General features: G+C 44.1%; 1 protein-coding gene across 2 annotated transcripts in view; it reads right to left on the bottom strand.

The window, feature by feature from the left end:
* snapc1b (small nuclear RNA activating complex, polypeptide 1b) overlaps positions 1–2,994 on the bottom strand; it is a 37,265-nt gene extending 34,271 nt beyond the window's left edge. The window contains exon 1 of one of the 2 annotated variants that reach the window (XM_060828540.1): positions 2,908–2,994. The gene's annotated coding sequence lies outside the window, so the exon portion shown is untranslated. Of the gene's footprint in view, positions 1–2,900 lie in introns of both variants that reach the window. The other variant, XM_060828539.1, reaches the window with a different exon arrangement.
* Positions 2,995–15,790: the final 12,796 nt, after the last annotated feature.

Here is a 15,790-nt window from a genome sequence, read left to right as displayed (position 1 = left end):
AATCAAGCAGACTGCTTTATCCTGGATGGTGTCAAGTTTCTTGAATATTATTGGAACTGCACCCATCCATAGGATCATAGTATCATACAGCATGGAAACAAACCATTTGGTCCAACTAGTCCACACCAATAATGTTCCCAAACTAAACTCGTTTCATCTACCTGTGTTTGGCCCATATCCCTCCAAACCTTTCCTATTCATGTAATTGTCCAAATGTCTTTTAAACATTGCAACCATACCTGCATCCACCATGTCCTCTGACAATTCATTCCATATACTGACCATATTATGTAAAAAAAAAGTTGCCTCTCGTGACCTTTTTAAATCTTTCTCTTCACATCTTAAAAATATGCTCCCTATTTCCCCACCTTAGGGCAAAGTCCTTTGCTATTCACCTTATCTATGCCCCTCACAATCTTAAAAGGTCACCCCTCAATCTCCTACACTCCATTGAGAAAAGTCCCAGCCTATCCGGTCTGTTTTTATAACTCAAACTTTCCATTCCTAATAACATCCTGGTAAATCTTTTATGAACCCTCCCCAATTTAATAATGTCCTTCCTACTAGAACTGCACACAGTAGTCCAGAAGAGGCCTCCTGCACAACATGACATACCAACCAGTATACTCAAAGGTCTGAGCAGTGAAGGCAAGTGTGCTAACTGCCTTTTTAAACCACCCAGTCTACCAGTGAAGCAAACCTCAAAGAACTATACAACCCTTACGCGTATCTGTTCTACAATACTGCCCAGGACCTTATCATTAATTGTATATGTCCTGGTTTGTTTTATAAAATTGCATTTATCAAAATTAAACTCCATGTGCCACTCCTCAGCCCAATTGATCAAGATCCCTTTGTAATCTTGGATAAACTTCTTCACTGTTCGCTATAATCACTCTAACTGCCGGAGGAAACATCACAGAAGCACTTCACAGGAGGCTCCCAAGCACTGAGGATGTCACCGAGACAGGGAACGAAATGTCTGCAACACAAATTCCCAGCTCGGCGAACAGAACCACAACAACTGTTCACTATACTTCCAATTTTGTGTCATCAGCAAAGTTACTAACCATGCGTATATTCTCAGCAAAATCATTTATGTAAAATGAGCAACAAAAGTGGACCCAGTACTAATCCCTGTGGAACACCACTGGTCACAGGCCTCCAGTACGAAAAACAACCCTCCACCATCATCCTCTGTCTCCTGCTATCAAGTCAATTTTGTATCCAGCTGACAAGCTCATCTTGAATCTCTCATGATCCAACTTTAATTATTAGTATACGGTATGGAACCTTCATACATCATCATAGAATCCCCTTCAGCCCAACAAGTCCACACCAACCCTCTGAAGAGCAACCCACCCAGACCCATTCCCCCACCCTATTATCCTTACCCGTGACCAATGCAACTAACCTACACATACCTGAACACTATGGGACATTTAGCATGGCCAATTCACCTATTCTGCACATCTTTGGATTGTGGGAGGAAACCGGAGCACCTGGAGGAAATCCACACAGACAGGGAGAACATGCAAACTGAAAGAGTTTGCCCGAGGCTGGAATTGAACCCAGGTCCCTGGAGCTGTGAGGCAGCAGTGCTAACCACTGAGCCACCGTGCCACCCCAAGCCTTGTCAAGGGCTTTACTAAAATTCAAGCAAACAACATCTATTGCTCTACCCACATCCAGGCAAGTGGAGAGTACTATCAAGACTTGTGTTTTGCAGATGGTGGATAAGCTTTGGAGAATTAGAAGGCCAGTTACTCACATCAGAATTCCTGCTCTTGTAGCTATATGGCTAGTCCAGTTCAGTTACTAGTCAATGATAACCTCAACATGCTGTCTGTCGAAATTTCAGCAATGGGAATTCACATATCAAAGAGAAATGGTTGGATTCTCTTGTTGGAGATGGCTACTTGCCTGACACTTGGGTGGTACAAATGCTATTGGCTACATGTTAAACTATCATTGGAGACAGCACAGTGTTATCTAGGGATGGATGATGCTCAAATGAGGTGTAATAACATCTCTGAATAGGGTGATTAGAAATATCTAGACATAAAGAATTTCTAACATAAATGTACATTCGTTAGCAATTAATCATGTCACGTGTGGCAACAGTACCTTAATATACATATGCCTTAACTGCAGCTTACAATAAACAAACTCACGCAAATGTTGCAAATCAGAAAATGCTGAAAACATTCAGATCTCAACCCCAGCTGAGAGAACAGGCAAATTAATGTTTCAGATTTTTTCCTAGATCTTATGTCCCAAAGAAGAAAACGTTTTGCAAAACCTGAACTTGTTTGTTAAATGTGCACTAGTGCCAAATAACCCGGTTATGATCTGTTTCCCGGGCTGTGTGCCCCAGACCAAAGCAGACCAAGAAATGTGGAGGGTTAGGCCATTCGGGCCATCGACCCCCCTGCTCCGACAAACCACCCATATTCATTATCAATCTCCCCGCTACAGATCAAAAAGAAAACTCCTCAGGAGCAGCGAAAACTCCTTTTTAGCTTTGGTTTCAAGGAGTAATTTCTGAGACAGAGTTTTGTTTAACTGGGCCAAAGGGAAGGTGTTGCTGGACAACATTAAACATGTGCACACACACACACACAGGGTCCTTAGCTGCACTCTGCTCAGACCATGCGGTGCTTTCACGTTCCCAGCAGTAAATTCTAGAAGCATTTTTTAATTTTTAAATACAAATACAACCCCCCTCCCCCATCACCAGTAAAGGTGGGCCCAGGGAGTCCCGGGCCCAGGGACACACGTTCATATCCGAGCAAAAAGCCGGGGGAGGGGGGAGCTAAAATGCTCCCATCGCCGGCCCTGTCGTGACCCTTTGACTGCCCGCAATCGCCTCAGCTCCCGTCCCTCTCCCTCTCCCAGACCCGTTACCAGGCCCCGGCTCGAACGCCTTCCTCCACCCGCGGCCAGAGCGCGGCGTCTCCGAGCGACAGGAACCTCGAGCCGCCGTCCCTCCGCTGGCCACTAGGGGGCGGGGGGGGGGAATAGCGCGAAGCCGTCTGACCAACACGCTGTGCTCCAGGGAATGTACAGTCATCTGTGTATGTTCCCAGTGAGGAACATAGTTCTGCACCACACAAACCAGTCAACTACATTAACATACGCGTGTGTATGCGTGCAAAATAAATTGTAACGCAAACTGCATAAGGTAGCTTTCCTAAAACAAAACGTGCTTCCCAAAAGGGTGTAGGCATTGCCAGAATTTATCACCCATCCCTTGGGTGAGTTGTGGTGACTATTTTTCCTGGAGCCTTTGGTTGCAGGTACACCACAGTCCTGCTAAGGAGGAAATTTCGGGATTTTGACCCAGCCACATTGCAGGGACGGCAGAGCCATGTAGTTCATAGCCAGGATGGGGGAGGTGGAACTTGCAGGCTTTAGTGTCCCCGTTTATCTGCTGCCCTTCTTCTACATGGTAGTGTTCATGAGTTTGGGCAAGTTGGATTTGTCCTTTATTCCAGGCAGGACAGACCTGGACAATGTGCACATTGTCAGGTGGTTGCCAGTATTGTGAGTCTGTATTGGAACAGCTTGGCTGGATCCTTAACTGAAGCAAAATGTAAATCAAAATGAAAGCAAACTTAAATAAGGAGAATTTTTTTGAAAAATAGCTTGACAAATATGAAACGTTAAGATGTGGAAACAGACCCAAAATTGCCATAACAATAAAATAGGAGGTACTCTTGCATTTCCGTGTGATTGATCTTGTGCAAGATCTATCAGAAGAGAAGAATGTGAGATGCAACCTTAATGGCAATTCTTCAATATGGTTGGAAGTGTAGCAATGACCTGACTATTTCTGCTTATTTTGTGCATCAATAATATTTATACTGAGGATGTTCAGGTATGCAGTGGAATCCCTTCTGCGATTATCCTGCCCAGACAGAATTTCACATTGGCCCCAAAGTCCCAAACTTCCCCAGGGAACCCGTGCTCCACAACCTGAGTCACCTCCAGAATTTTAGATTTGTCCCCTTTAAGGACACAAAAAGGAGGGCACTGTATTGACTGCTGCTGCACACCATCCACCTCTTCTCCCTCACCCACCACCTGGACACGCCTTGGTGTGCTCATTTGCCACTGGGCAGTGGGGATCTCCAGTAGACGGCTTTCTATGTGGGAGTCCTCCCCCTTTCTCTCAGGGATCTGGGGTGGAGGGTGCTGCACACAGCAGTCCCCTGCAACTGCAGATTGCAGTGGTTCACGAACTCCCAGCCCAACCGCTTGTTCTGTGGTGCTGGGGAATCCGTGGACCAAGTATGTATTGGGTATGGGTGCCTGCACTCCCGTTTTAATTTTCTTAAAAACCTCCTTCTCTGTTCTTGGTTGCACTTCAGTCCCACAGTCCTGATCTTCGGGCACCCCGTACGGAGGAGAAAGGCAGGTCTGAAGACCTCCTCGTGGGTCTGCTCCTGGGCCTGGCCAAACTGGCCATAAACAGATCCAGGCAGCGGGCCATGGAGGGGATTGTTAGGGCCGATTGCCTGACCTTCTTCTGCGGTTTTGTTAGAGCCCGGTGTCCTTGAAGAAGGAGCACGTGGTGTCCACTAACACCCTTGAGCTATTCAGGGAGAGGTGGGTGCCGCAGGGAGTGGAGTGTATTATTTATAGAGCCATAGAGATGCACAGCATGGAAACAGACCCTTCTGTCCAGCCCGTCCATGCCGACCAGATATCCCAACCCAATCGAGTCCCACCTGCCAGCACTCAGCCCATATCCCTCCAAACCCTTCCTATTCATATACCCATCCAAATGCCTATAAAATGTTGCAATTATACCCGCCTCCACCACATCCTCTGCAGCTCATTCCATACACGTACCACCCTCTGCGTGAAACAGTTGCCCCGTAGTTCTCTTTTATATCCTTTCCCTGTCACCCATAACCTATGCCTTCAAGTTCTGGACTCCCCGACCCCAGGGAAAAGACTTTGCCTCTTTATCCTATCCATGCCCCTCATAATTTCAGAAACCTCTATAAGGTCACCCCTCAGCCTCCAATGCTCCAGGGAAAACAGCCCCAGCCTGTTCAGTCTCTCCCTATAGCTCAGATCCTCCAACCCTGGCAACATCCTTGTAAATCTTCTCTGAACCCTTTCAAGTTTCACAACATCTTTCCAATAGGAAGGAGACCAGAATTGCACGCAATATTCCAATGTCCTGAACAGCCGCAACATGACCTCCCAACTCCTGTACTCAATACTCTGACCAATAAAGAAAAGCATACCAAACACCTTCTTCACTATCCTATCTACCTGCGACTCCACTTTCAAGGAGCTATGAACCTGCACTCCACGGTCTCTTTGTTCCGCAACATTCCCTAGGACCTTACCATTAAGTGTATAAGTCCTGCTAAGATTTGCTTTCCCAAAATGCAGCACCTCGCATTTATCTGAATTAAACTCCATCTGCCACTTCTCAGCCCATTGGCCCATCTGGTCAAGATCTGTTGTAATCTGAGGTAATCTTCTTCGCTGTCCAATACACCTCCAATATTGGTGTCATCTCCAAACTTACTAACTGTACCTCTTATGCTTGCATCCAAATCATTTATGTAAATGACAAAAAGTAGAGGGCCCAGCACCAATCCTTGTGGCACTCCACTGGTCACAGGCCTCCAATCTGAAAAACAACCCTCCACCACCACCCTCTGTCTTCTACCTTTGAGCCAGTTCTGTATCCAAATGGCTAGTTCTCCCTGTATTCCATGAGATCTAACCTTGCTAATCAGTCTCCCATGAGGAACCCTGTTGAACGCCTTACTGAAATCCATATAGATCAAATCTACTGCTCTGCCCTCATCAATCTTCTTTGTTACTTCTTCAAAAAACTCAATCAAGTTTGTGAGACATGATTTCCCACGCACAAAGCCATGTTGACTATCCCGAATCAGTCCTTGCCTTTCCAAATACATGTACATCCTGTCCCTCAGGATTCTCTCCAACAACTTGCACACCACCGAGGTCAGGCTCACTGGTCTATAGTTCCCTGGCTTGTCTTTACCGCTCTTCTTAAACAGTGGCACCCCGTTTGCCAACCTCCAGTCTTCTGGCACCTCACACGTGACTATCAATGAAACAAATATCTCAGCAAGAGGCCCAGCAATCACTTCTCTAGCTTCCCACAGAGTTCTCGGGTACACCTGATCAGGCCCTGGGGATTTATCCACCTTTAACCGTTTCAAGACATCCAGCACTTCCTCCTCTGTAATCTGGCCATTTTGAAAGATGTCACCATCTATGTCCCTACCGTCAATATCTTCCATTTCCTTTTCCACAGTAAATACTGATGCAAAATATTTATTTAGAATCTCCCCCATTTTCTGTGGCTCCACACAAAGGGTGCCTTGCTGATCTTTGAGGGGCCCTATTCTCTCCCTAGTTATCCTTTTGTCCTTAATATATTTGTAAAAACCCTTTGGATTCTCCTTTATTTTATTTGCCAAAGCTATCTCATGTCCCTGTTTTGCCCTCCTGATTTCCCTCTTGAGTATACTCCTAATTTCTTTATACTCATGTAAGAATTCACTCGATCTATCCTGTCTGTACCTGACATATGTTTCCTTCTTTTTCTGAACCAAACCCTCAATTTCTTTAGTCATCCAGCATTCCCTATACCTACCAGCCTTCCCTTTCACCCTCTCCATCTAAACCTTTAACACTATGGGCAGTCCCAGTCGATGTTTGGAAAGTTAAAATCCCCTACCATAACTACCCTATTATTCTTACAGATGGCTGAGATCTCCTTCCAAGTTTCCCCCTCCAACTCTATTTTGATTTAGTCCCTGCCCTCCCCTTCACTGTTTGATCACACAGCATTGCCCTTTGATGTGGAGGGCACTGCTTGTCACTGGCCACTCGGGTGTTTCCTTTCTTCCTGGTGGTGGAAACTGAATAAAAATTTGCGCATCATGTGGCTTTCACTGTCTCACACCTACACAACAAAAAAGAAAAAAAAGAAAAAAAATGTTTATACTGAACTTAAGGCAATGGTGGCCAAATTTTCAGATAACTTGAAATAGGAGGCATAAAAGAAATTCTGAGTGCCGAAAGAAATGGTGACAGGTTTTTACTAAACACACATTTGCTGATATGGTAATATTCCAGTGTTTTTATTGCTTAACTCTCCAGCACTCCCATTGAAGAATAACAAAAGTAATCCTGGAGATATTAGAATATAGCGGAATATATAGAATATATTAGAATTAGGGAACTGGAGCTGGAGTTGCATGAACTGAGGATTATTCGAGAGGCTGAGAGGGTGATAGATAAAAGCTACAGGGACATTGTTTCGCCAGAGAACAGAGGTAGCTGGGTAACAGTTAGAGGTAGGAAGGGGAGGAAGCAGGTAGTGCAGGGATCCCCTGTGGTCGTTCCCCTCAACAATAAGTATACCGCTTTGGATACTGTTGGGGGGGATGGCCTAGCAGGGGTAAGCTGCAGTGACTGGGTCTCTGGCACGAGGTCCAGAAGGGAAAGGGGCAGAGGAGGAGAACACTAGTTATAGGAGACGTTATAGTTAGAGGGACAGACAGGCGGTTCTGAGGACATGGGCGAGACTCTCGGATGGTTTGCTGCCTCCCAGGTGCCAGGGTCTGAGACGTCTCGGACCATGTCTTCAGAATCCTTAAGGGGGAGGGTGTGCAGCCAGAAGTCGTTGTGCACATTGGCACCAACAGCATAGGTAGGAAGAGGGGTGGGGAGGTCATTCAAGAGCTCAGGGAGTTAGGCTGGAAGCTAAAAGCTAGGATGGACAGAGTCGTCATCTCTGGGTTGTTGCCGGTGCCACGTGACAGTGAGGCAAGGAATAGGGAGAGAGTGCAGTTGAACACGTGGCTGCAAGGATGGTGTAGGAGGGAGGGCTTCAGGTATTTGAACAACTGGACTGTATTCTGGGGAAGGTGGGACCTGTACAAGCAAGATGGGTTGCACCTGAACCAGAAGGGCACAAATATCCTGGGAGGTAGGTTGGCTAGCACTCTTCGGGAAGGGGTTTAAACTAATTTGGCAGGGGGATGGGATCCCCACTTGTAGTCCAGCAAGTAGGTTAGCTGTTTTTCAGGATGTCCAAGAATGTAGGGAGGCTGTGGAGAAGGTAGCACTGACAGGGAATACTTGCAAGACACAGAGATGGGCTCAAGTGTGTATATTTCAACGCAAGGAGTATCAGAAATAAGGTGGATGAACTTAAGGCGTGGATTGGTACTTGGGGCTATGGTGTTGTGGCCATCACAGAAACGTGGATGTAAGAGGGACAGGAATGGTTGTTGGAGGTTCCTGGTTATAGATGTTTCAGTAAGATTGTGGGGTGGGGGGGTGTGGTAAAAAAGGAGGGGGGTGGCATTGCTAATTAGAAATGGTATAACGGCTGCAGAAAGGCAGTTCGAGGGGGATCTGCCTTTGGAGGTAGTATGGGCTGAAGTCAGAAATAGGAAAGGAGTAGTCACCTTATTGGGTGTTTACTGTAGGCCCCCCAATAGCAGCAGAGATGTGGAGAAACAGATTGGGAAACAGATTTTGGAAAGGTGCAGAAGCCATAGGGTAGTAGTCATGGGCGATTTCAACTTCCCAAATATTGATTGGAAACTCTTTAGATCTTTAGATCAAGTAGATTGGATGGGGTGGTGTTTGTGCAGTACGTCCAGGAAGTTTTTCTAACTCAGTATGTAGATTGTCTGACCAGAGGGGAGGCCATATTGGATTTGGTACTTGGTAACGAACCGGGACAAGTGATGGGCTTGTTAGTGGGTGAGCACTTTGGTGATGGTGACCAAAATTCTGAGACTTTCACCTTGGTTATGGAGAGAGATAGGTGCGTGCAACAGGACAGGTTTTACAACTGGGGGAAGGGTAAATACGATGCTGCAAGACAGGATCTGAGGAGCATAAATTGGGAGCATAGGCTGTCAGGGAAGAATGTCGTTGAAATGTGGAACTTTTTCAAGGAACAGATACGATGTGTCCTTGATATGTATGTACCTGTCAGGCAGGAAAGAGATGGTCATGTGAGGGAACCTTGGTTGACGAGGGAGGCTGAATGTCTTGTAAGGAGGAAGAAGGAGGCTTACATAAGGTTGAGGAAACAAGGTTCACACAGAGCGTTGGAGGGATACAGGAGGGAGCTGAAGAAAGGGATTAGGAGAGCTAAGAGAGGGCATGAAAAATCTTTTGCAGGTAGGATCAAGGATAGCCCCAAGGTCTTTTGTGCGTATGTGAGAAACATGAGAATGACGAGAATGAGAGTAGGTCTGATCAAGGACAGTCGTGGGAGATTGTGTATTGAGTCGGAAGAGATAGGAGAGGTCATGAATGAGTACTTTTCTTCCGTATTTACAAATGAGAGGGACAGTATTGTTGAAGAGGAGAGTATGAAACGGACTGTTAAGCTAGAGGAGATACTTAGGAAGGAAGATGTGTTGGGCATTTTGAAAAACTTGAGGATAGACAAGTCCCCCGGGCCTGATGGGATATATCCTAGGATTATGTGGGAAGTAAGAGAGGAAATTGCAGAAACATTGGCAATGATCTTTTCGTCTTCACTGTCAATGGGGGTGGTGCCTGGGGACTGGAGAGTGGCAAATGTTGTGCCCCTGTTCAAAAAAGGGAATAGGGATAACCCCGGGAATTACAGGCCAGTTAGTCTTACTTCGGTGGTAGGCAAGGTAATGGAAAGGGTACTGAGAGATAGGATTTATGAGTATCTGGAAAGACACTGCTTGATTAGGGACAGCCAGCACGGATTTGTGAGGGGTAGGTTTTGCCTTACAAGTCTTATTGAATTCTTTGAGGAGGTGACCAAGCATGTGGATGAGGGCAGAGTAGTGGATGTAGTGTACATGGATTTTAATAAGGCATTTGATAAGGTTCCCCATGGTAGGCTTATGCGGAAAGTCCGGAGGCATGGGATAGTGAGAAGTTTGGCCAGTTGGATAGAGAACTGGCTAACCGGTCGAAGTCAGAGAGTGGTGATAGATGGTAAATATTCAGCCTGGAGCCCAGTTACAAGTGGAGTTCCGCAGGGATCAGTTCTGGGTCCTCTGCTTGTTTGTAATTTTTATTACTGACTTGGAAGAGGGAGTCGAAGGGTGGGTCAGTAAATTTGCAGATGATATGAAGATTGGTGGAGTTGTGGATAGTGAGGAGGGCTGTTGTCAGCTGCAAAGGGACTTAGATATGATGCAAGCTGGGCTGAGGAGTGGCAGATGGAGTTCAACCCTGTCAAGTGTGAGGTTGTCCATTTTGGAAGGACAAATAAGAATGCGGAATACAGGGTTAACGGTAGGGTTCTTAGTAAGGTGGAGGAGCAGAGGGATCTTGGGGTCTGTGTTCATAGATCTTTGAAAGTTGCCACTCAGGTGGATAGAGCTTGTAAGAAGGCCTATGGTGTATTAGCGTTCATTAGCAGAGGGATTGAATTCAAGAGTCGTGAGGTGATGTTGCAGCTGTACAGGACCTTGGTAAGGCCACATTTGGAGTACTGTGTGCAGTTTCTGGTCGCCTCACTTTAGGAAAGATGTGGGAGCTTTGGGGAGGGTGCAGAGGAGATTTACCAGGATGTTGCCTGGAGTGGAGAATAGGTCGTACGAGAATAGGTTGAGAGTGCTAAGTCTTTTCTCATTGGAACAGAGAAGGATGAGGGGTGACTTGATAGAGGTTTATAAGATGACCAGGGGAATAGATAGAATAGACAGTCAGAGACTTTTTTCCCCGGGTACAACAGAGTGTTACAAGGGGACATAACTTTAAGGTGAAGGGTGGAAGGTATAGGGGGGATGTCAGGGGTAGGTTCTTTACCCAGAGAGTGGTGGGGGCATGGAATGCGCTGCCTGTGGGAGTGGCAGAGTAAGAATCATTGGTGACCTTTAAGCAGCAATTGGATAGGTACATGGGTAGGTGCTTAAGCTAGGACAAATGTTCGGCACAACATCGTGGGCCGAAGGGCCTGTTCTGTGCTGTATTGTTCTATGTTCAATGTTCCAATATAATTGCTACTAGGTATCTACTCCAACTGGAGCCATCTAGATTTCAATTAACAATGGATGACTGTCATATCATATAAAATTGTGGAATTGGCAAAAGAAACGATGGAATTCAATGTCAGCAAGCATGAGGCATGGATGAGTTGGAGCAAAGGGTCTATGAATCTATATACTTTAGAACAACACAGAGAATTTCAAGATTCAAATTCACAAGGTGTTAAGAACAGCATCTTGCAAATAAGGTTACTTTCTAAAAAAAATTGTTTAATGGCAAAAGAACCATAACTTATAAGTTCCATAAATATATTATTAAGGTCACAGTTAAAGTAATTTTTAGGTTCCATAGCATAGGAAGGACACAGAGGCAATATAAAGAGTAAAGCACAGATTCCCTAGAATTCTACTTCATGTGGTAAAATTGAAGTATGAAGAAAGATTTGAAAAATTGAGGCTGTTTTACTGGAATAGTGAAGATTAATAGATGATTTGATTAGTGGTTTTAAAACTAATATAGAGCTAAACAGAGAAGAAAAAAGCAGACTGTTCGAAGGTCTGATCAAAAGGTTTAGATATAAGACTAAGTAAAAGATCTGGGATATAAATTAGTCTAAAGGGTTTTGAGCCAATAGAACATATTACCAGAACTAATGAGAAGCAGAGACTGTCTCAACATTTAAGAATAATTAGCTAGAAGTTCTTGGGACACAAACAATAATATATTCAGCCATAATAATTTAGAATTCAAATTGTGAAACATGAATCCTTTATTATCTCTTCCTAGCAGACTCCCTCTGCTGACACATCTATATATGGTAGCCTACTAATGCAATTTACATACACTACAGATGGTTAAAGGAAGTAATGATAAAGTGACATCGAAATAAAGTGAGAACAAAGGATTAGGCCTACCACTCATGTCGAGGACAAACACCAATGTAGACTGATTGGATAAAATAAACATTAACTGTCCTATAATTTTCTGTTACATTTTTCTGTACTTTGATGATTGTTACTGAATGAATTGTACTTATTAAGAAACTGCCAAACTGCTGCTACAACAAGTTACAAATTTAGTGTTGAGAGATGCTCAATAGAACCTGTTGCTCTCTATTAAGGCTTTGAGATCAATACCAAAAGTGGCACTTATATTGATATTGATATAGCTTTTAAAACATTTACATTGTGATTTAATTCTAATAACCACACAAATAATTTTCAAATAGATGTAAGGTTATACAAAAGAACAAGACAGAATGGTAGGTAGTGGTTATGTTATTGGACTAGCAATCAAGCAGCTTGGAATAATATTCCAAAGTTCTCAAGTTGTTCACAGCAACTAGTGAACTTGAGTTTAATTAATGAAATACATCTACAGTGGACATGCTAGTAACCATGTTAAGAATGTAACAACCAGATTGCAATTAAAAACCATCAAAATGAGGAGCTGGGATACAGTCTTGACCAGTTGATGTGCTGGAAATTTTGGAAAACATGAAGATTGATAAGTCCCCAGGGCCAGACCAGATTTGTCCTAGGCTGCTCCGGGAAGCGAGAAAGGAGGTTGCTAAGCCACTGGTGAAGATATTTGCCTCCTCACTCTCCACAGGAATCGTACCGGAGGATTGGAAGGAGGCGAATGTTGTTCCTCGTTTCAAGAAGGGTAATAGGGAAATCCCTGGCAATTACAGACCAGTCAGTCTTACATCTGCGGTCAGCAAAGTTTTAGAAAGAATTCTGAGGGATAGGTTTTATGACTATTTGGCAGAGCATAGTGTGATTAAAGGCAGTCAGCATGGCTTTGTGAGGGGCAGGTCATGCCCCACAAATCTTATTGAGTTCTTTGAGGAGGTGACAAGACAGGTCGACAAAGGTCAAGTAGTGGATGTGGTGGATATGGACTTCAGCAAGGCATTTAATAAGGTTCCCCATGGTAGGCTCATTCATAAAGTCAGGAGAATGGGATACAGGGAGATATGGCTATCTGGATTCCAAATTGGCTGGCTGACAGAAGGCAGAGAGTGGTTGCAGATGGAAAGTATTCTGTCGGGAGGTCAGTGGTGAGTGGGGTCCCACAGGGCTCTGTTCTTGGGCCTCTGCTCTTTGTAGTTTTTATAAATGATTTGGATGAGGCTGTTGAGGGGTGGGTTAGTAAATTTGCAGATGACACAAAGATTGGAGGTGTCGTCAATAATATAGAGGGCTACTGCAGGCTTCAGTGCGACATAGACAGGATGCAGAGCTGGGCTGAGAAATGGCAGATGGAGTTCAACCTGGAAAAATGCAAAATGATGCATTTTGGAAGGTTGAACTCGAATGCTGAAAATAGGATTAAAGACAGGATTCTTGGCAGTTTGGAGGAACAGAGGAATCTGGGTGTGCAAGTATATAGATTCCTCAAAGTTGCCACCCAAGTGGATAGGGTTGTTAAGGAAGCATATGGTGTTTTGGCTTTCATTAACAGGGGGATCGAGTTTAAGAGCCACGAGGTTTTACTGCAGCTCTACAAAACCCTGGTGAGACCACACTTGGAATATTGTGTCCAGTTCTGGTCGCCCTACTTTAGGAAAGATACAGAAGCTTTGGAGAGGGTGCAAAGAAGTTTTACCAGGTTTCTGCCTGGACTGGAGGGCTTGCTTTATGAAGAAAGGTTGAATAAGCTCAGACATTTCTCTCTGGAGAGAAGGAGGAAGAGAGGAGACCTGATCGTGTATACAAAATAATGAGTAGCATAGATAGTCGATAGCTAGAGACTTTTCCCCAGTGCGGGATTGACTGGTACAAGGAGTCATAGTTTGAAGATATTAGGAGGAAGGTGTAAAGGAGACATCAGAGGTAGGTTCTTTACGCAGAGAGTTGTGAATGCATGGAATGTGTTGCCAGCTGTGGTGGTGGAAGCAGAGTCATTGGGGACATTTAAGTGACTGCTGGACATGCACATGGACAGCAGTGAGTTGAGGGATGTGTAGGTTAAGTTACTATATTTCACATTAGGATTAAACGTTAGTACAACATCATGAGCCAAAGGGCCTGTTCCGTGCTATACTTTGCTATGTTCTATGTTCTAAATTCACTATGTTTATTAGCCTCATTTCCCATTCCCTTGACTTTCTTGGAATCCAAACCTCTGTCAACTTCAGCCTTGAATATATGACCAAGTATCCTACACCCTCTCAGTAGTGAATTCTAGATTCTCCTGCCAGGGACAACCACATCTACCCTCTCAGGATCTTAAACGTTTCAATGTGATAATCATTCATTCTGCTGAACTCTTGAGAGATTTCTCCTAGTAGAACAATTCATTCATTCCAGGAATCAATCTAATGAATCCTTCATTGGACTTTCTCTGATTCATAGAAAGATAGAACCCCTCAGTATGAAAAGTTCGGTCCATTGAATCTGCACCCACCCTCCAAAAAGCGTCCCACCCAGACTCAGCTCCCTATCCTTCTAACCCCTGCATTTGCCACCTAGCCTGTACCATCTCTAGATACTGCAGACAATTTAGCACGGCCAATCCACCCAACCTGCGCATCCTTGGTCTTTGAGAGGAAACTGGACCACCCTGAGGAAACCCACATTGACACTGAGAGAACGTGCAAACTCCGAACAGAGAGTCACACCCCTCATGCTGTGAGACAGTAGTGTTAACCATTGAGCCACTGTGCCGGCTCAATCTTACCTTAGGAACAGTGGCCAAAGTATGTCAATATTTCATACATGACTTTATTTGTACAACTTGATAAATGATTCAGGAAATTGGGCCAAGCAGTCATTTATTTTCATGCGTGGACAAGGAGAGCTAGTCCTATCATGGTCAAGTTTTAAAACATTCTGCTTGGGTTATAGACACCTATATAAAATAATACAACATACGTATTACAAATCCCACAAGTCTTTGTCCAGGTGCACGGTTTTGCCACAGTTTTCACAGGCACTGTCTGTATTTTCAGTGCTATCTTGCTGATATTGCTGTTCCTGCGGTACATTTGGAGTTCCCATTTGCTTTTCGGATTGAAAATTTTACTCTGAACTAACTGGAACTGATTCAATTCCTTCACTTCTTTCTTGATCACTTAGTTATATATATTTTTGTATATCTAATTTGCAGAATTCCAGTCTACTCCTCACAGATGACTTTCCAACTTAATTTTATATCATCAGAAAATGTGCAAGCATTACACCTTGTTTACTCACTTAGCTAATTAACACAGATTATAAATGCTGACGTTGAAGTACTGACCCTTGTGACCTTGACTAGCAACAGCCTGCTGTGATCTTCTTACCCATGCTTTTTGTTTTCTGGCCCGAACCCAAGCTCTATCCCTATTAGTTTATTACTGTCAATCCAACGAATCCTTGCAATGCACAGCAACAATTCAAACATAACCTTACTGAATGCATTAGTTCCTCTTTATCTACCCAAATTATATCCTGAAATACTCCAGCAGATTTGCAAAAAACAATGTTTTTCTTCGTAAGACAATGTGATTTTGCCCAGATGGAGTGTGAATTTCTCAGTATACTCTAATTGCTTCCCTCATCATTATCTTCCAACCCACTGAGATTGTTCCAAAACTCTAAGGAATTTTGGAAGATTACAAACAGTACATCAATGCAAAACACAATCAAGTTTTTAAAATTTAATTAATACGAGCAGTTGTGCAGGTAAAACATACAAGACAAATGTAAAACATTAATTAACCTTGAGAGCATATTACTTGCAATTTTAGATTAGATTAGATTCCCTACAGTGTGGAAATAGGCCTTTCGACCCAAAA

This window comes from Hemiscyllium ocellatum, chromosome 8 (assembly GCF_020745735.1).
Source record: "Hemiscyllium ocellatum isolate sHemOce1 chromosome 8, sHemOce1.pat.X.cur, whole genome shotgun sequence".
NCBI classification, from domain to species: Eukaryota; Metazoa; Chordata; class Chondrichthyes; order Orectolobiformes; family Hemiscylliidae; genus Hemiscyllium; species Hemiscyllium ocellatum.
The sequence above is the reverse complement of the archived record's forward strand: the minus strand, read 5'-3'. Positions and strand labels throughout refer to the sequence as shown.